The sequence below is a fragment of the Echinops telfairi genome, unplaced genomic scaffold (genome assembly GCF_000313985.2).
Source record: "Echinops telfairi isolate 266 unplaced genomic scaffold, ASM31398v2 ScPeMD7_3;HRSCAF=10, whole genome shotgun sequence".
Classification (NCBI taxonomy): Eukaryota; Metazoa; Chordata; class Mammalia; order Afrosoricida; family Tenrecidae; genus Echinops; species Echinops telfairi.
Window position 1 is genome coordinate 14,358,654 of NW_022103899.1, and position 20,682 is coordinate 14,379,335.

The following is a 20,682-nucleotide window of genomic DNA, read 5'->3' on the forward strand; positions in this document are numbered from 1 at the left end:
GTCTCCCTTCACCCACTTTGCTGTTGTCCGTCCCCCAGGGAGGAAGTTATATGTAGATCCTTCTCATCAGTTCCCCCTCCCCCGCCCCCAGGTTTATTTTTTCAACAAAACATGTTCAAATGCGGCTCTGTGATGAGTAGATTGTTCTGACAAGTTCTCTCAGTAGTGCATTTATCTCATACTGATCTGATGGAGGCTCAAAAGATTTTCTTAAAGATGTGGTTTGTGCAATGGGACAAATCAGATTTGAGGTCAGGACTGGTATTAAACTTTTAGCAAAACTCAAGCGGACATCTTCCTTAATCATGGAGGCCTTGCAACATGTTTATTGGCACGATACCCCATTAAAACAACCAACTTTATAAGGATCAAGAGCTTTAAGGAAGGTCAGGAAGACCTCAAAGATGAGCCAAGAAAGGAAGATTGTCAGCCTCGAAGAAGAAGCTGAAGTCTAGAGAGGTGTGGCAGATGATGATTGAATCACCACTGATGCCGAGCCATCGAAGTTGTGCTTCATATGGCTCAGCACCTTCCACTTTAATCAGTCATCTCAAGCAACTTTCAACCCGGTGGGTTCCAAAAGCATTCTGAAAATGATCTGGTCTTTCCATCGATCTTTGAGGTACGATCAAAGATAATATAGACAATTTTATGAGATGGATAGTTAATGGGGATGTCTTAGATCATCAGCACAATCCAAAGAGCAACTTCTAATCCAAACAGTGGCGTCTGAGGGGACCTCTGGGGCCCGGTCCAGCAAAGGCAGAGAGGTCAGCTCAGAAGGTTACATGACTGTTTTCTGAGATTCCAAAGTAGTAATCTTTTTTTTTTTTAATTTGGAACTTTTATTTGGTATACTAGACCCCCTAGAGGAGGAGAACTCATCGACGTGTAGGTGTGGGAGGCTAGTGTCACAGCAACGGAGGCCAAATCCCTTTAATTCAACAAGGTACAAGAAAGCCAACGGTGGCTAAGGGTGGTAGCTAGAGACAATAAATGAGTAATATCATTTTATTTTTAATAAATGACTGAATTACCAAGGAAGTTTGTTCTCTATTATTAAAAAACAAAACAAAACAAGAGACTAGACAAGCAAATGGCAGGAAGTGTGTGTGCACATGTGTGTGCTTGTGTGTGTGTGTGTTCTAGAGAAGTAAGGTGGTAGGCATTCAAACAGCAATTATGGGTTTGGTCTAGATGTGTATTTTCCCTTCAAATAACACCTTCCAGATTTTTCACATCTGTACTGTCAGGTAACTCTTGGACTACAAAGCCCCGAATCTCTCTGTGGGAGACAGTGGAAGCTGTCATCGCTCCTAAAGATTTATAGTCTCTGAAGCCCTATTTAAGGTACTATGAATCAGAAATGACTCAATGGCAGTGGGTTGATTAAGTTAAATCATTTATATATAAGGTTTTAAAAATTCACTCTTTTAGACAAAACTAGGAGTCAATATATTTTCAAAGAAAACTTTAAATCAATGCTATAAAGGAAAACCAGAATCATGTATTGTAAGTGTGGGTTAATCCTTAAAACCAACCCAACAGCAACCATCTCAAGAAAATAAAATCATCTCAGAGCCCCTGGATGGTGCCAATAGTTAACGTGCTCCACTGGAAATCTGAGTGCAATCAAAGACAAGTCAGTAAAAAGGCCTGATGATCTACTTATGAAAGGTCTCAGACATTAAGAACTCCCCAGAATACAGTTTTACTTTGACCCACATGGGATTGCCAAAAGTCAAAGTCAACTCAATGGTTAATTGAATTTTAGTATTCAGCCCTAAACAGGGATAAGTATCTGTGTGATTGACTTACTCAAAATAGAGGGTCAAAGAGATACTTATTACCCAGCCTGGCTAACAAAGACAGAGTGGATTAAATTGAAGGGGGAAACTCTATTTTGTTTGATCAAGCAAGGAGCAGGCTAGGACTAGAGTCACCAAAACAAACTCTTGAGAAAAAAAAGATTTGCAGTTTTAAATGTAAATACCAGGAAGTAGATTGAGGGGACTATGAATATGTAACTGATGTCCAGGAATGTTCATGAATATGCATTACGGTAGGTTTATGATTTTTAAAGATCATTAATCATTTTATTGGAGGCGCTTACAAATCTTATAATAATCCATCATTCAGTTGTATTAAGCACACTTGTACACATGTTGCCATCAACATTTCCAAAATATTTTCTTTCTCTTTGAGCCCTTGGTATTAGCTCCTCTCCCCCGCCCCACCCTCATGAATCCTTGATCAATTATATATCATTATTGTTCTTTCATATCTTACACCATCTGCTGTCTCCGTTCACCCGTATTTCTGTTATTTATCCCCCTCGGGAGTAGGAGGTGGTGCTGTATATCCAAACTAGTGATCTTGATCAATTTTCTTACAGGACATAGGATGATCATGGAGACTTATTGGAAAGGGTTTTAAGAAAATTTAAAAGTATACTGGTGATTTACGCATCCAGGAAACTTACACACATATGCACATTTCTATCACAATGCACTTAATCATTTTTCAAAGGTAGCAAGGGTTGTTCAATGAGAATTTTGATGAGAAGCCATATTCCATCCACTTTACAGCTCCCGTCTTGCCCCTTCAGACTCCTCTTTGTTTAAATATGATTCAATATGCAAAGAACATTTAAAAGTAACTCAAGTTTAGTCCTCTGAAGATGCCCAAACTGCTCTTTGTTTCCTTGGGGACATCTTTAAAGCCACTTTAACATAGAGGGTGTGACTTAAGACACGATCCTTCATTTGCCTTTGGGGTATGGTCAGCTAAAAAGCAGAAAAGACACCTCCATCAAAACCATTCCTCAGTATATAATAGCCACCCGAGACACAAAGAACACAGGGGACCATTGGAAGAGCACACTCCAGATCTCTAGCTGAAGAAGTGAAGGCTGTAGAGACCACATGCACCAAAGACTGTGGTCATAGGTACTATGGGACAGAGCAAGAAGACCAGCACTAACACTGCTGGACAGCAAGGTAGAGGGGCAAGCTGGCTTCCTGGCCCATATAGGCAAATCCCAAGGGACCACATGGCTGAGAGCTGAGGATCAGAGAGAGATTTGGCTGGTGGACCAATAGCTGTATCCTTACATTCTACTGATCCTGACTTGTGGTAACCCATTAGCTTCTCTAATAACTCCCCTTAATTTTGAGTATTGCCTGTGAGTTCTGTGTATCAATTGCAACAACTTATTGAAATCAGCATAGATTGAGTGCTGTAGAAGGAATGACTGGTGTGAAAACAGGGTAAAGAAGGATAGAAGGTCTGATCCTTGCCTCGTGGCAAGTAATAGGGTAGCCAGAGGAGGGCAGATATGACCTTTCTCATGCTGTTTTCTGCACCAAGGGCACTGGAGGAGAGGGACAGAAGCTGAGAGATGTAGTTGAATGAAGATAAGTCAAAGGAAGTCGATCAAGCGCCCCTTACTCCAACCCTCTGCCTTGTCTGCCTCCCCCAAAAGAAAACAAAACAATAACAGGCAGAACACTTAAACAGTTTTGTGGTTTCAATTTCAATAAGTTTTCTGAGGCGGTTTTATCCTTTGGCCGTCTCAACCCCACTCCTATTATCTACATTTTCTTGTCTGAAACTCTTTTAACCAGAAACGAAGTTTTTCACTTTGCAATGAAGCATTATAGTTGGGGATTCAGGCCTTGGTCTCAGAGTATCCCTTAGTTGAATTACATTGTTAGTCTCCCAAATGCTACTTTTCAGAAAGTGAAACGGTTGCCGAGTTGGCATTAGATCATTTCCTGGGCATTTCTACCATAAAATGACAATGACGTGTCTCTAAGATGAACCAGAAGCACATAGAAACCATAAATACATCAGTGGCTTGGGGACTTGCACTTATTTCTAGCCCCAATCTAAGACAATTAGTTCTTATGACATGGCCCTACTTGATGCTCACTCTCATGAAAAGATCACTGAAGATATGGGTGCTATAGTAAAATTTTGTGAAGAAACTTGATCGTGCCTAGTGATCAGAAAGAATAGAATCTGCAGTCTTAAAGCTTTGTTTTCAAACAAATAAGTGAGGCATCAACTAAATCCATGTGGAAGAAGCCCTCGAGCCTGTGTGATCCAAGGTTTATAAAAATATATAATCCATATCTAAAGGAGGGAATGGTATCAGAGCTTAAATTGTGAAGACCTGGTTTTCAGAAATCTATGGATAACAGTGGAAGCCTAAAATTGGTTTTCAGGGTCATCCACACATGCATTGTCCTTCCAGTGAATCCCCCTGATCATAGTTGAGGGCTGTGAATAGCCCTGTTGTCAGACAGAGAGCCTTATAAAGTCAATTATGGCAGACGTGGTTAGATTAAAATGTTATATTTCATCATTTTATCTTTCTTCTGGCCCATTTTAAAATTGTCTCCGTTTTTTACAAAAGTGCAGGGGAAATTCACATGAGTAACTCCCTGGTGCACCCCCTCTGATCATGGACCAGGGACGTGAATAGCCTTGCTGTCGTGCAGAATGCATTCGAATGTGGATTGGTGCAGTTAGGTTAAAATTTAACACACTATCCTTTCATCTTCCTTATCAGCCAGTTAAATTTTAGTTTTTTTAATTTTCTCCTTTGGGGTTTAGGTTTTTATCTGTTTTACTTTGTTATTTTTCTTAGCATTAGTTTTTAAATGTTTTTCTGTATATGAGTGTATGAAATCTGAAAGAGGTAAATCTGTCGAGACAGTAACTGGGTTAATGGTTCCTTGGGGAGGTATGGCAGGGGGTGTTTCGAGGTGATATAATTAAAGCTTATTGTGCCAACCTGGCCAATAAACTCATGTGGGGTTAATTAAAGGACGGAGAGATAAATGGCTCAGTGAGCCTCGCCTTCCTAGTTCTCGGGTCTCTTGCTTTCTGATGGTCAGAGCAGGGTGCAGCTGCCTTAGCCAGTTCCCTGCTTCAGCTGACAAGGCTCACTTCCTGCAACACATCCCCAAGGAGAAGCCGCATGGACCTACTGCTATGTGGCCCTGGGTGCTGGAGCAGCTGTGTGGAGACCCCTGCCAGCGCTGAGATGTTTACACACTCACTGACTCAGCTTTCCTCCTGCAGTTGGCGTCATTGTGTGTGTTTTGTGAGATGGAGGAGGACTTTGTGGATTGGTGTCAGACTTATGTGTTAATGTTGGACTTGTGGGCTTGGGCAGCACTGGGTTGGGATGTTTTCTTGATGTGCACTTACCTTTTATATAAAACTCTCTCTTATACATATGCTTCTGTGGATTTGTTTCTCTAAAGTATCCAGACTAACACAGGAGGAAATAGGGAACTAATAAGGATGAGTACAAGAATGAACAAAATGTTGTAAAATTGATTGTGGGTGATGACTGTACAACACCTGTGACTGAACTATTGAGTTGTATGATATGTGAATTATATGTCTTTAAAAATGCTGGGGGGGAAAGAGGTCTTGCACCACAGAAAAAAAAAGAAAAAAACGTTAAAATCAGAACTCTCCCTCAGATATAATAAACATTTCACAAGTTTTATTTTACATGTAGATTACTGAGGAAACAGATCTGTTGTTAAATTGAGTTCAAATGAGAATTAAAGAATAGAAACACAGATTGTGTTCAATTGGGTTCTCTACAGAACCCAAACCAGTAATGCTTGTGTGTGTTATCTGTAGAAAGAGATTCATAGCAAGGATTTTCTTATACAGTTATAGAAATAGGGAAGTTTACTCCTGACTCACTGAAGTTGATGAACAGGAAGAAGGAGGATGGAGCGGAGACAGTGGGAGGTATAGGAGGGTGGATGCAGAGGTCTGAGATAGGCCAAATGAACCTATCACTGGTCCTCTGCTGAGACCGTCTAGGGTTGGCAGGCAATGCCACAGGAGATCTAGAAACCAGACCAGGAAGACGAAGCAAAGACAGGAGGGGGCCCAGGCTGGTGGATGCAGAGGTCCAAATTTGGTTGAATGAATCCACCGTTGGAGGTCTACTGATGGTTCCTGGGGTCCACCGACAATTCCTGCGACCAGCTGGTGCTGAAAGAGGAGTTTGAGGAGCCAGACACAAAATCCAGCACTGGCAGAAGGCAAAGGACCAAAGGGGGTTTGACTCTGCTCAATCTCTTTCTCTATAAAAAAGGCTTATCACATCAAGCAGGTGTCATCAGGCTGTGATGAAATTGATCGGTTGAGCTGCACCCCTACCCTTACTCAAAATTGTCTAGTTGACATACACACTAACCATCACACATATAAAGAGATAATGTGTTTCTTATTGTTTTAGTATCAGGTAACGTTTCATACAATTTGACTACTGATTGTATCTATTTAAAGTGTAAGAGTTACATGTCTAATATCTCCCCAATCTTTACATGTGTTACTCATGAGTAGGTAAAGGATATGAATATCAGTCTCCAGTATGTGTAGTTCTTTCATTATGACCTTTGGAGTTAGAAGGTGGAGAGGAGAAACAAACATATCACTATGAGATGACTGAGCACATGTATCAATTATGGAGGCAGACAGAAACCAGCCATTATTTCTCCGGCTAGAAGCCTTATCATCCATACTAAGTTGACATCAGGTGTGCTACGGGACCCTCTTCTCCCTTTGGTCACCCTCTGGCTTCATCTATCCTCTGGGTACTCCTAGATTAAAACTTTTAACTATTTAAAGTTTGGAAATATATTGCTTTATAGAAAGATCTGCAGAAGTTTAGAAATTCTCATTTCATTTTACTGTCATCCTAAAATAATTGGATAGCACCATATTTTTCTGGTAACTCTAATGTCCCCAAATCCTTTTGTATTCATCTAATGTGACTATATCAAGTCCAGATACTTCTGTCCTATTTCTGGAGCTTGCTGGGGGCCAGGGATGTTTTGCCCCTTTGTCTCCGATTGTGAATCCCTTTGGTTATCATTGCCTCTCTGCTCACTGTTCACTAAGTAATGCCAGTTGCTATTCTCTCTCCAGGCCACTTGGTAAGTGACCATAAATGTGAACATAAATCACTCCCCACAGCTTCTATTGAGCAGTCCTGGTGGCATAGTGGTTATACATTGGGCTGCAAACCACAGAGGCAGCAGTTCGGAACCACCAGCCTCTCTGAGGGAGAAAGATGAAGCTTTCTACTCTCATAAAGAGCTCTAGTCTCTAGTCTGAAAGCCACCGGACTAGCTCTACCCTGTCCTATAGGGTCCCTGGGAGTCAAAATTGACCCAATGGCACATAAGGTCTCATTAACACAAGCTAGCCGTATGTGGATAAAGGATCCTGGTGGCTCAAGTCATTTGTGATCTGCTACTCTCTGAAATTTGAACCCACCCAGTGTCTCGTCATGGAGCCCTGGTGGTATACTGGGTAACAACCATTGGGCTGTGATCCACATGGTTGGCAGTTCTAAACCACCAGCAGCTCCATGGGATAAAGACTGGGTTTTCTACTTTCATAAACAGTTACTGTTTCAGAAACCCACAAAGGGTCACTGTGAGTCAGCACTGATGAAATGGTAGTGAGTTTTAAGACCTGGTATCTACTTTGAATAACTACGACTAAGACAACTCCAGGAACATAGGGCTGCCATATATCAAGCACCAAGTTGACAGCTTTCAACAACAATACTGTGTGTTTCAGACTGTACTGATGCTTTGCAGATTACATTAAAAAATGAAACAAAAAACTGTAGTTCACTAAAACTCACTGCCCTTGAGTTTAGCTCAACTTGTAGCAACCCTGAAGGACAGAGTAGAACTTCCCCCTTTGGGTTTCTGAGACTAAATGTTTATGATAAGAGAAAGCCTCATTTTTCTCCTGTGGAGCTGTTGGTGGCTTTGAGTGCTGACCTTGTGGCTAGTAACCCAACTCTTCACTCACGACACACCAGAGCACCTTTCAAAACTAGATGGAGATGTCAAACCTCTTAAAATGTTGAGTCATTTCCATGGAAGCGTCCTCTGTTATACACACCCTTCTCTTTAGACATTCTGCTCTGATGTCTGACCTGTTCCTCAGAACTGCAAGGTCCCTTTCCTCCCTCACTTACAGGCCATCCTACTAAACTTGTGCAGCAAATGCGCATGCATCAATGCCAATTGATCATCAAACAAACAAAAACAAGACGTCCTCCCTCTGTAGGAAACATAGCTCTGTATTTTCTGAAATCCTCAATATCCATCAAAATAAAAACCAAACCCAAGTCAATTGAGTCACAGTGACCTCCTAGGATAGAATAGAACAGTCCTTGTAGGTTCCTAAGACCTCCTGACATCTGACCTCCTCTGGCTACACAAGAGAGAAGAGTCCAGCTCCTCCACAACCCAGGCCTAGGACCACGAGGCAGAAGTTGGACAAGCCCTCTACCCTGCGTCCTTCTTTATCCGCCTCTGACAGCCGCACTTCCTTTCCTAACACTCGACCTCTCGGCTGTGCTCTGTCATCTGTTGCAAGGACGCACAGAACTCACAAACAATGATGGGAGTTTATTTGGGAAGTTCAAGGTTACCACAAGGAACCATGAGAAAACATTAAGGATATAGAGACTTTTGTGCACAACAGTGCCTTTCCTCAGCCAGCAGTTCTATTTGTGCCTCCGTCTCTCACTTGGTCCTTCAGCCTCTGCTTCTGTGGGCCAGGAAGTTTGCTTATCATTCCGCCTCACTGTCTCATGGCATGAATGGCACACCAGATGGCAGTGGCTTGGCTCCTTTGCTCTGTCCCATGGTCTCCAGTGCTGTCGCATCTAGTGCCTCTTATCTTGGCCTCTGACACTTCAAGCAGAGATCTTGAATTTTCTCCTCGGGGACTCTTCCACCGTGATGGATCTGGGAATTCTCTCTGGTTCTGTTTCTGAGAAATTATCATAGAGCCAGGGGAATTAAAACTAAATTGATCACTCCCCTCTATTAATTTTTCCACACGCCCCATTTTCATAGCCCACGCAATCCTTGGCTAAGAGTAGAAGGGCCTCATTAAGAAAGTTCACTTCACCAGACACACCAGCTCCTCACTTACTGCCCTACCAGGGCTCCTCTCTCAATAAAAGCCCTGCTTAAACCCAAACCAAACACGAAACCCACTGCCTTCAGATCAGTTCTGACCCAGTGACACACACTTCCTAAATTAAGAGAGCCGTGTCTCCCCAGTATGCTTTATAAGATGGAAGGTATTATGCAAAGAGGGCACTGCTGTTTCTTAATAGCATTGTTTCTCCTCCCTTCAAATGGCTTTGCATTTTGTAATGTTTTTCTATATTTTTTTTCCTACGAGACTCATATCTCCACATTTAATTTTGAAAAAAAAAATATAATCTTGGTTAGTTGTTTCTAAGAAAGGATGGTAGGAAACATCATCTGAAAGAAAAGCGAGTCATTTGAAACTGGCCAACTGGCTGGGTCGGGGCAGGTATTGTAAGATTACAGGATAAAAATAAGAATTTTATATTGGACTGAGAGCCTTAAGCACATCTATCATTGAACTAGACTTAAGACATATATTTCAATGTTTCCTCAAACTCATTCATCTCTTGCCCCTGTGCAAAGAGCTAAAATAAGCTGTTTGCAGTCATATACCTACGTCTGCCTCTGGGTGCCAACTTTATCCTTCACCTTTTCCAATACAGTTATCTCCCAATCAAAAGTCGTTAATGCCACCTCAGATCAAATAGCTATAATAGCTGAAACCACTTTGGGCTATAGAATCCCTACCCCTTCCCTGATCCTTACACATTCTTCTAATTTTGCTTCCCGTCTCTTCCCATTTCTCCCTAGATAATCAATCCAACTCTCACTTCCCTTTATAATGTCAGAACAACTGGCCTTAGCGCAGGCTGTTTTGGTCTTTGTGCCTTTCAGGAGTATCAAGTGCTCAAAGAAGTACTTTAGAGTGAATTAAATTTACTGTTACACAAACCAAGCAGCATGTAAATATTTGGCCCTCAGGAGCCCTGGTGGTACAGTAGTTACATGTTGGGCTTCTAAAATCAAGGTTAGTAATTTGAAACCACCAGCAAGAAAGAAGTCACTTTCTACTTTTTTAAAGAGTTAGTCTCGGACAAAATGGGTGCACAAGCAACAAAGGTTGTGAAGAAAGTTGATGGTGCCCAGCTATCAAAAGGTATAGCATCTGGGGCAACAAGCCCACGTGGAAGAAGCACACCAGCCTATGTGATTATGAGGTGTCGTTGGACACAGTAACAGGTATCAGAAGCCCCCAAACAAACAAATAAGCAAACAAAAGACTATATTGTTGACAAAGAAGGGTGTTGGGACAGATACTCAAGGCCCAATTGTCAACAATGGGTATCCCCTCACAGAGGGGTCACAGGGATGAATCAGTCAGGGTGCAGTAAAGCACAGATGGAACACACAATACTCCTCTAGTTACTTGAGGCTTTCTCACACCCCCCCCCCCACTGTCATGACCCCAGTACTACCTTGCACTGCAGGCTAGACCAGAGCAAGTGCACAGGGATGGAGAAGACATAAGCGCTCACGACACACGGAATCCAGGAACAGGAATGGGAATAGCGATACCAGAAGGGGAGGGGAAGGCAGAGAAGAAGGGGGAACCAGTCACGATGATCAACACACATACACACACACCTCCACGGGGATGTACAACAGAAACTGCAGGGGAAAGGAGATAGCAGCGGTCATGAGGGTGGGGGTGAGGAGGAGGGAAAAAAGAGGAGCTGATACCAAAGACTCAACAGAAAGGAAATGTCTAGAAAAGAATGATGGCAACATCTGTACTAATAGCCTTGATACAACTGATGTATGGATTGTTATAAGAGCTGGAAGAGCCCCCAATAAAATGATCTTTAAATGAAAAATACCAAAGTTAGTCTCCGAAACCCACAGGGGCAGGTCTGTCTCATCCAGTAGGGTTTGTATGAGTCGGAAGGGACTCCATGGAGAGGCTTCTTCCGCATCGAGCTCCCCTATGAACGCTGCTCTCTCTCTTCACACAGCAGTAGTTCTGAATAAAGAAGTAAGTTGATAAAGTAATAAAAGTAAAGTGATTTATCTTTTGGAGAGCCTTTCTTAGATAATGCAATTCCTTGAACTTTTACAATGTAGGATTTAGGTCCTCACTATTTTTCTGGAAGATTTTTCTAGACTGATTTTTTTTATTATTTTCCTGAGAAGCAACGTGGCATGTATTCATCCTCAGATTCACTTTTGCCCTTGGACTCTTTCTCCTCCTTAGGGAGAGACAAGGGAAAGGGAGGCGGGGTGGAGTGCATTTCCAGCCAATTGGCTTTATTATTAAAGTTCCTCATCTACAAGGCATGAGAATATGTTTGTGGATCTGCCTCTCTTCTGAGAAGTATAACTGCTTTTTAATTAGAACCTTCTGTGGCCCATTATAATGTTCCACCTAAGTGTTTAACCCCTCACCAATTTAAGTGAAAGTTGGTGACATGGGTCATCTGATATGTTACCTAATTGTCAGATAACCTGGAAGTAAATATCCACCATCATTGAGTTATTTTCTTTAACGATTAATACAGTGAGGGAGGGAGAGTAATGAAGGAAGCACACTGGGAATCACTTTAAACTAGGACCTGGCATTCAATGCCAGCCTTGCTTCAGATAAGATTTATAAGCATGGGGCTATCTTTTAAGATGACCAGAACTGGATTTTCTTATCTCTAACAACTGGCTTGAACTATGTATGGAATTGTGTTCCGTTCTCAGTTACTGCCACTTTAATCATTGGACTGGAGGATAGTGTAGGACAGAGAGGCTGTACCCATATGTTATCAACAGTTTGGCTGCTGCCAGATTTCACGGATTTGAAAAACCCATCGCCAGGCTGCACTTTATCACCAACAGTTTGCTTTGTGGTATTCCAGTAAAAAAGCTAGCTGACACTCGGGGATTTCCGGCGACCATAAAGTAAGAGACGTCTCTGAAGTCTATTTTCCTTTTTATCCCAATTCAGCTTTTTTGATCTCCAACAACTAATCACAAATATCAATGCCACTCACAAATAGAAAGTTTTATGGCTAATCCCATGTCACTGAAAGTCACACGATTGGTTTTTTTCCACAATGCTTCACTGGGAACCCAAATCCAAGAGCAGTCTCTCTTCTTTGTCTTAGTTCCTCTTCGTGTGTACAGAACATTGGGCAACATGACTCACATTACTGACCTACAGCCAGCACAGCTGGATAGACACAGAATGCATTTCATAATAAAAGGAAAGGGGAGAGAGTTTATGTAATCATTTTAATAATCTATACAGTAAAAACAAACCAATGAACAAAAAACCCTACATAGAGTACTGCTACAAGAGCAAGGTGCAAACCTTAAAGAAAATCGCTACAGCAGAGTAGCTAGAACACGTTGATTTGGACTCCAACTGCAAGTTTACTGTAGTGACTTAAGATGCAGCATGTTCCTCCAAGATAGTTGTTGACTCTGGGAACTCACTTAGACCCACCAAAATGAAGAAACAAATGATGACTATCACCAGAGCAAAATTTGACATATCAAATGTTTGTGACTTGGTTCCCCATGACTCATGAGCTAGCCTGCCACAAAATAACTATATTCTCAAAAGAATATTACTGTATAAAGTCTCTCCTGTATATTGTGATATGATTAGTCAAATAACAGGCGAATTCTACACTTGTTTGCTAACTGCCCCCTCCTCCTGAGAAGTATTTTTGTAAACAAGTTAAATTCTTCTTCTTGACAGCGACACCCTACAATAACATCGACACCATAACAGCTACAAAAGTGCTTCTCGAGGGAAGTTGCTGTGCTTGGTCAACAAATGTAGAAAGCACAGCTTATTTAAGTAAAGATATGGTAATGCAATTGGAATTTCCAAGGAATACTGTTCAAAAATTTATACAGTTTTGCTTCAAATTGGCGTAGACATTAATACACACATTGAAATTGTGATTCAGAAATAAATTATTCAAATTCAAAGACAAAAAACTCCAAACCTTTGCTGTTGCATCAGTTGCACCTCATGGTGACGTTCTAGGACAAAGCAGAAACGTCCATGGGATTGCCAAGGCTGCGCATCTTTGTAGCACAGCTGCGGGCTCAAATCATCAACATCATTTATGTTCAAAGCTGAGCACATTAGCCATTGAGCCACCAGGTCTCCTAACTCTAAAGGACAAACAGGAATTGTGAGAATGGCATTATATAATGCTATCCTACTGAAAATCAATTGCATTGCTGTTGTTAGCATTTGGAAGTATTTGGAAGGGAGGCTGGTTAGATTTTCTCTCACATAATTTGGATGATGTCAGAAAACGACATGAAAAAGTAAGTGGAAGGTCGGTGAAAAAGAGGAAGACTCTCACGAGGATGGATGGAGACAGTGACTGCAACAGCGGATGCCAACGTGATAATTGCTAGGATGGCACAGGATTGGGCAGCGTTTTATTCTATTGTCCACAGGGTTGCTATGGTACCTGACTCGATGGTACCTAGTAACAAAAGAAGCATTTGGGGGCAGGTATAGCATAGAGTAAAAAAATATCCATCTATAACCTAAGACTACAATTTTATGCACAGCCAGACCCTTTTTGTAAATCACTAACTGGGATTTGATATTTATTCCATTATTTGCTCTTCCTGTGGTACAGCTGCTAACCAAAATTAGAAGTCTTAAGAATTTATCCAACTCTCATAGTACTTCTTACTCATTTGATGTTCCAGGATAACAAAAGGCTACCCAACCACCTCGGGCTAGTAGAAACTAAAGTTTAATTGAACAGATGGTACCCATTAAGAAAAACTTTCCTTCCAAGCCCAGAGAAAGTCAAGGCTGTCTGATCCCATAAATATGTGAGATCTCAGAAACCTATATAGGGTTGCTTTGTGTCAGAATCAACTTAAAGGCAGTGGGCTTGGTTTGGGGAGCTATCTGCCTACCTACCTACTCAGTACACACACTCAGATACATGATGAAAGGAAATTGTTGTCAACCATGCTTGATCTGATTTTCTTATTTGTATGAGTCTATTCCTAATTACCTATAATCATTCCTAGAGCATAGAATGTGTTCAATAAATATTGGTTGCATAAATGAAATATGAGTAGATAGATTTTCAATGGATTTTTTTCTCTTGGAAAAACCCACAAGACTATACATTCCCTGATAGCAATGCTGGTGTTTGCCTTATTCACTCCATCCCTAGAGTCTAGAACATAGAAAGTAATAAATCTATATTGAGTGACTGAACTAAGATATCATTTACCAAAATTATCCTGAGAAATATGCCATTTTTACTCTTGAACTCAGTTCCTATGTTGACCTTTAAATTTCTAGATAGTTCTTCAGTGTCAAGACTTACAAGGCATACACATGCGCACAATATTCTGATGTTGCTTCCAGTAAATTGGTCCAATAAAATCTAATGAAACCACCTACTCTCCTGTGCATCTGTAACCATCAGAAGCACCTTTCCCCAATTCTCTCCCATTGCTAACACTCTTCGCTAGGTCTCCTTGACGATGGTTTGTGTCTCACAGCTAATGATACAGATTGTGGAATCGGACTGAGGAAGCTGACGTGGAGATTGGGTAGAGTATGTTTGGAGTCCATGACAATATCTTGGGACTCCATTTCCCAGAACGCCTTGCTACCCTGATGGAAATTCTCAGAATCTCCAGTAAGCATGGGCATCTAGGGAAGCAGGGCAAAAGATACTGAGTACATGTTGACTGATGAGGTGTTCTTCCTTCCAGGAGTCTCGAAATAAAATTCCCTTGTGAAGTCATAAGTCTTCCAATAGTAAATCTTTCTCTTGGTAAGGCAAGAACCTAACTTCTGGCAACAAGACTGTCAGAGTTTCAATCCCTCACTATTTGGAAAAAAGACAAGAATCTCTAAAACTCAATTTGTTGGAGTTGCTAACCCCAACCAAAGTCAGCAGTTCGAAACCATCAGCCTCAACACGGGATGAAGAGAAGGGTTTCTACTCCTATAAAGATTTGCAGTCTCAGAAACTCACAAGGTAATTCTACTCTACTGCAGGGTCACTATGAATCAGCATTGACTCAATGGAAGTGAGTTGAGAAAGCTGAGATGACCCAGTGGGGTAAGAGTGGGGCTTTGAACTGCAAGGCCGTGGTTCAAACTCACTAGCTATTTTGTAGGAGAAAGATGAGGCAGGGTTACCAGTGGGGAATAATGAGGCTTTTTACTGCCATAAAGTCTAAGGAGGGAAAAAAGGTTTTCTACTACTGTAAATATTTACAGTCTCAGAAACCAATAGACACCGTTCTACTCAACCCTGTAAGGTTGTTATGTGTCAGAATTAACATGATGGCAGGGTGTGAGTCTGCTCCTGTAAAGATTTACAGATTCAGAAATGGTAAGGAATGATTCTTCTCTTACCTATCTATGGTTCGCTATGGGTAGGAATCTACTCAATGGCATTTGATTTGGTTTTTGGTTCTACTTAATTGATTCTTATGAGAAAAAATGATCTAAAGTGTATTAAATGCTCAGGACTAGACCTAAGACATAGGGTGATTAATAAATAGGAACTATTACTTATTTTTAAAATAGCATCTGTTCTTTACACCATTTACTCTCTCAATGACAGTCTCTGACAATGGGCACATAACCCCTGCATGATAGTGCTTAGAAACAAACTCATTGGCTAACCATAAATTAATATGTAATTAATCCACTTAAAGGGTAATTTCTCAAGGCTTAATCTTCTAAATAACCCAATGCTTGTTCACAATTAAGGAATAATAAATAAAGATGGTATGCCATTCTAAAATGTGGCTAAGCTTCCTTAAATATTTAAACCAAGAGCATATACCACTTTGAGTCATATTCAGAAATATTTTCTTTTCTCACACATATTTTACTTAAATGTGCATGTCCCTTTACCTTTAATTGCTCTTCATGCAAATGGTGACCTACATTTGTCTCTGGTGATAAATTACTAACAAAGAGTGAGTCAGGAACTAACAGTTCCTTGGTTAGTGATTTCATCCATGTGTTTGCAATGTGCTCGATCACGCCATTTGTTGGATGTTTGTGTATTCACTGGGGAGTCATGCACAATGGAACTGTTGGGAATGTTTTGTTTAGTGGTCGACTATAGAAAATGGAAAATTCTGAGCACAGCTGTGTAACATGAGCAGCAGTTGGAACAACTCGTATGTCTTAGAAGAGTGGGAACTTGAGGCTTCTGTGTATTAACTGAGGAGAATAAATGAAATGTCCTTCTTCTCCATGAACACAAGCTTGTTTTCCTATGTTTTAAACTTGATAGTAATATAATACTTGTATGATGATAAATCAATGCATGCTATTTCCTAGATTTATATACTCAACATATGTTTTCTTTATTTGTATTGTTTGATTATCCTCAATGTAATTATTACCAACTTAAACAGTAAAAGCTAATATAAAAAAGAACTGCAAAGGTACATTAACTAACAGTTTGTGCTCTCAAAATACTTTTTTTTTTTTTAACTAAACCGAACTGCAGTTCTTTGGAGAAAAGGTTGGATCCAGGTCTGATGCAGGAAAAGTAGGAGTTGGACCCAATACAGGCTGAGCCTAGGATATCTTGTTGCGGAATTCAACAAAATGAACAAAGGCTAGTGGGTAATGTCAAAGAAATAGGTATCAACTTGATAGCATGATAGCATGTCTGCAGTTTGTTTAAAACAATCTAATCAGAGGTGAGGACAGAAGACATAAATAAGCTTGCTTATACATTACTAATGGTTGAATAGCTTGGAGCCCTGGGTACTGGAGAACTTGTTACCCCATTATCCTACTTTTGTAAATATTTGAAAGTTCTAATGATTAAAAGTTAAAATCAAACAACTAGGTGTCTGTCCATGAGACTATCAAGAGACCATGGTTCTGGTTTCATGAAGCATGAATGATCTGATGCAGCTAGCCATACAGTCTGGTATGCACATTCGCATGCGTCTAATACATGGAATTGGCCCAGTAAAATTCTGGAAGCACAAATAATTTGCATGAGCTGGTGGTTCACATTCCCAAAGGCCTCTTCTGATTCCAGTTCCACCACTTTCTCATCCTAAATCAATGCCACAAATGGCCTCCCAGGGAATGTCTTATGACCAGTTGATTAAAGAGAAAAATATTTTTGTTTGTTTTATGGCTCTCTGCCACAGGCCTATAGCAGCTGGAAGTTCAATTTGGTGGTAAAAACAACAACAAAAAACCTACTCTATTATGTGGAGTTCTAGAGAAAAATGGAACCAGAAAACATTCCCTTCAGCCAAAATTTGAGTGGCATACCTATTTCATTTTGACTGAGATGTTCCAAATTTGCATGCACTCATTGATAACAAAGAAAGGATGATCTATAATTTATGAATCTTACAAGGACTTAGAATATGAAAGCACTTCCATTGTGGATAAGGGTCTTAATATTCAAATGAAAGAATAGAAGGGTCATCTTAATGTGGAACAGCCTTTTTACTCCTCCCTTAAGCCCTAGAACTATAGCTCGTGATGGCAAGAATAGAATTTATGCATGGCTTCAACCATCCGGATTTCTCCGGTTGGAATTGACTATCAGCTTTCTGGGTGCAATGAATCATTCTTAGCCTTGATTATTGCATTGGCTGGGAAGGGGAAGTGATAGTTCAATTATCGAATTTTCATCTCCCATGCAAGAGATGGGTTCAATTCCAGCCAATGCACAGGCAAGCAGCTCATCACAGATGTGTCACTGTGAAGGGCGGTGCCTTCGCCACAATCGACTATTACGTCATCTACAGACATCTGTGAGTTTGTTTCCTTTTCCCTTTGCTCCTTTCAGGTTTCTCCGAGTGCTGCCATCTATGTGCGTCCTGATTGTCGTGGCCAGCTTTGTGATACTCCACAGAACATGTCTGAGAAATAACTGTGGATTTAACTACCACGTACCCTATCTCCAAGTGAGCTTAAGGGAAATTTAAAAAGAAAAGATTCAGTGTTTCTCTACCAGGGAGACAAAAATCGAGAGGTCTGGTATGATGTATATATATATTTCTCCCTAAGGTCTAGGTCATCATAGGTCTAGGATGAAAATAGGAATTATACTTCAAAATACTAAAATTACATAATCTTTCACTTCCACTTTTTATCGTTGTATGTTCTACTGGTTTACAGATATTAAGAATAGGGCTATTACAATTGCATTGGAAACTGAGAGTAAAGCCTGCCTATTGATGTCTCCTCTTTCCCTTGGCTTGAGAGCGAGGAGGAGGGGCGAGGGGGATGTAAGAGAATATAATTTTGACAAGGTGCTTAATCATAATAATTTGGAGAGTGGAATTTAGGGTGCAATAAGAGTTATTGGAAAACGAGAGAGTCAATGAAGATAAGACTACACCTACATGAAGTCTCAAAACTAGCTGAGGTGCTGTTTGAAGACAAAGAAAGCATGCAATGGAGCAAAAGAGGAAGGTTTTAAGCTCACTCATGCTACCAAGTTAAGGACATCACATACATGATAAGTGTGATTCCTTTTCATAGCAGTAAAACCTGATTCTGGTCCCCGTGTGTGTCCCTGTGCATTATCCTCGGCTTCTCTGACTCTGACAGTTTGGTGATCTGATTGGAAGGAAGGCCAGCCTTGGTCTAGGACCCGAGTCAGGCTCAATTGTCTTTTTTATCAACTGAGTTAAAGTTTCTTTTGTTTGTTTTTTGTTAGCCAGTAACTCTAAATTCTTCAATCCAGTCCAATTTCAGGCTCTACATTTCCTTAAGTCTGGAAAAGGGAATCTAACATTGAAATCAAGATATCATAAAATAAAAAACATAATAGAAAAAAAAAGAAAACCTAGTAGATTCATTTCTTCCAATCTAACTTTATTTATTTCAACGACTCTAAGGAATTTAAAAATAATTCAATTTAAAAGCAAAAGTTCAGAAACATAAAGTTTGTTTGAATAAAATTTTCTGTTCAGTATAATGTTACATACAATGTTACAGAAAGCATGACCAGGAACACTTATAGAAATAAAAGAAACCTAACATGTTACTAGAAACATGAAAAGAAAACGACAACAGATACAAAGATTATTTCTAGAATGGCATAAGGTAGACATTTATATCTGTTAAATGAAAAGACCTTTAAAAATACATTAGAATGATTTTAGTCTCAAAAAAGGCATAATGCCCCCCTCTCTCTCTAACTTCATATTGCCATCCATATTAAAATACAATCAAGCAGCTAACCGATGATTATTATAAAAAACTGCTCTTAGACTCCTGCGTATTGAAATCGAGGCCGCAGAGTTGGCACTTCGTTGAGGTAGAGAAACAGTACAGAGCAGGGAGACTGACACTAGCCCGGCTCCACGCTACTTGCCCTCACGTAGTAACAGCCCAAAGCAAAAGGGCAGTACCCTGTGTGGCCTTACACTTCAGCAGAAGCAAGGGAGGCTCTTTTTGAGCTGTGTAACACAGGCCTACGTTTCTGATTATTTGAGGATCTCGGTGACTTCATTAAATGAAACACAATAATGCAAAACAAGTACTACAAGCTTTGCCTCCTTGGAATTTACTTGAACTATTAGGATACGATGTGCTTTCTAAATGACTACAATCCATACTATCGAAAAGGATCATCATGTAGTCCTTGTCGAGATGGGCAAGGTTCGCCCATAAATTCCTAACGAATCCCTTATCAGACCTCAGATGGAAGTTGTGAAGAATCTTCCAGATGAACGAAGCAATACTAAGCTCATGCCCTCCGGGAAGCTATTGTGAAGATCTATTGACAAAAAGGGCATTAAATTCAAACTCCTAGGGGCACCTAAGAATACAAGCCTGGGGATCTGTTTCTGAAAGGCCCCGGGTTTGAAAAGTCTAGGCAGTGCCCTCTGCGTTTGCACGGTCCCCAGGAGTCACCATCGACTCCACAGCAACTACCAAGAGCAGCAGCAGCAAGTGACCGGTCACTTCACCATAAGAGCCTTTGCCAACCCTGTTTGTAAGACAAGTGTACCATACCTGTCGAATTGTTTTTCTCCTCCTGCATCTTGGCGGCAACAAACGAAGGAAAAGTAAAACAGAAGATGATGTGTCTCTTTTTTATCCACAATTAAAGAATTCTGTTAATAAGACTTTAAGTAGCTGCTAAGTAGAGGAATGTATAATATGTATTTTTCTTTTTCAAGGCGTTTTTTTTTTTCCTAAAAGAATGCAAAGTTCTCACTCATGCCATGGTGAAATTCTCTAATTTTAGAATATATGTCCATGTGAATGAAATAAGCTTTAAAAATGTTTCTGTGTTGGGTCTGATAAACAAATACAGCCCCTGAAAGCCATGTAACTGTCACAGGACAATTTTAAACCGCACTGTTTTAACAGAGACAGGAGACTATTTTGATGACTAACTTGGTGCTCTTGACTAGGCAGCTCCTTATTTAATCATGTTTCTAACTAGTCTCTTTACAGAAATTAGATTAAGTTTCAGATCCATCTTACCATGGCAAGTAAGTGGCTAACATGTGTGTTTCAAAATCTCTGTGGGGAATCATCATTTTGTGAGGAGAATTTTCCTAACTGTTGAAATGCCTTCCCTGATTCCCAGTGACTAAGCTCCAATTTGGCTTGAACTTTTACAGCAAGATTTTGGAAAACCAATTTTTCCCAGAGAAACATTTCATATGTAATTAATGTTTCTGCAGACCTCGGTAAAACAAAAGTGGCCTGAAACGG

The 20,682-nt window shown here is 40.4% G+C and overlaps 1 pseudogene; it reads right to left on the bottom strand.

Annotated features, from left to right (window-relative positions):
- LOC101653852 overlaps positions 1-19,999 on the bottom strand; it is a 116,699-nt pseudogene extending 96,700 nt beyond the window's left edge.
- Between the last annotated feature and the right edge of the window lie 683 nt (positions 20,000-20,682).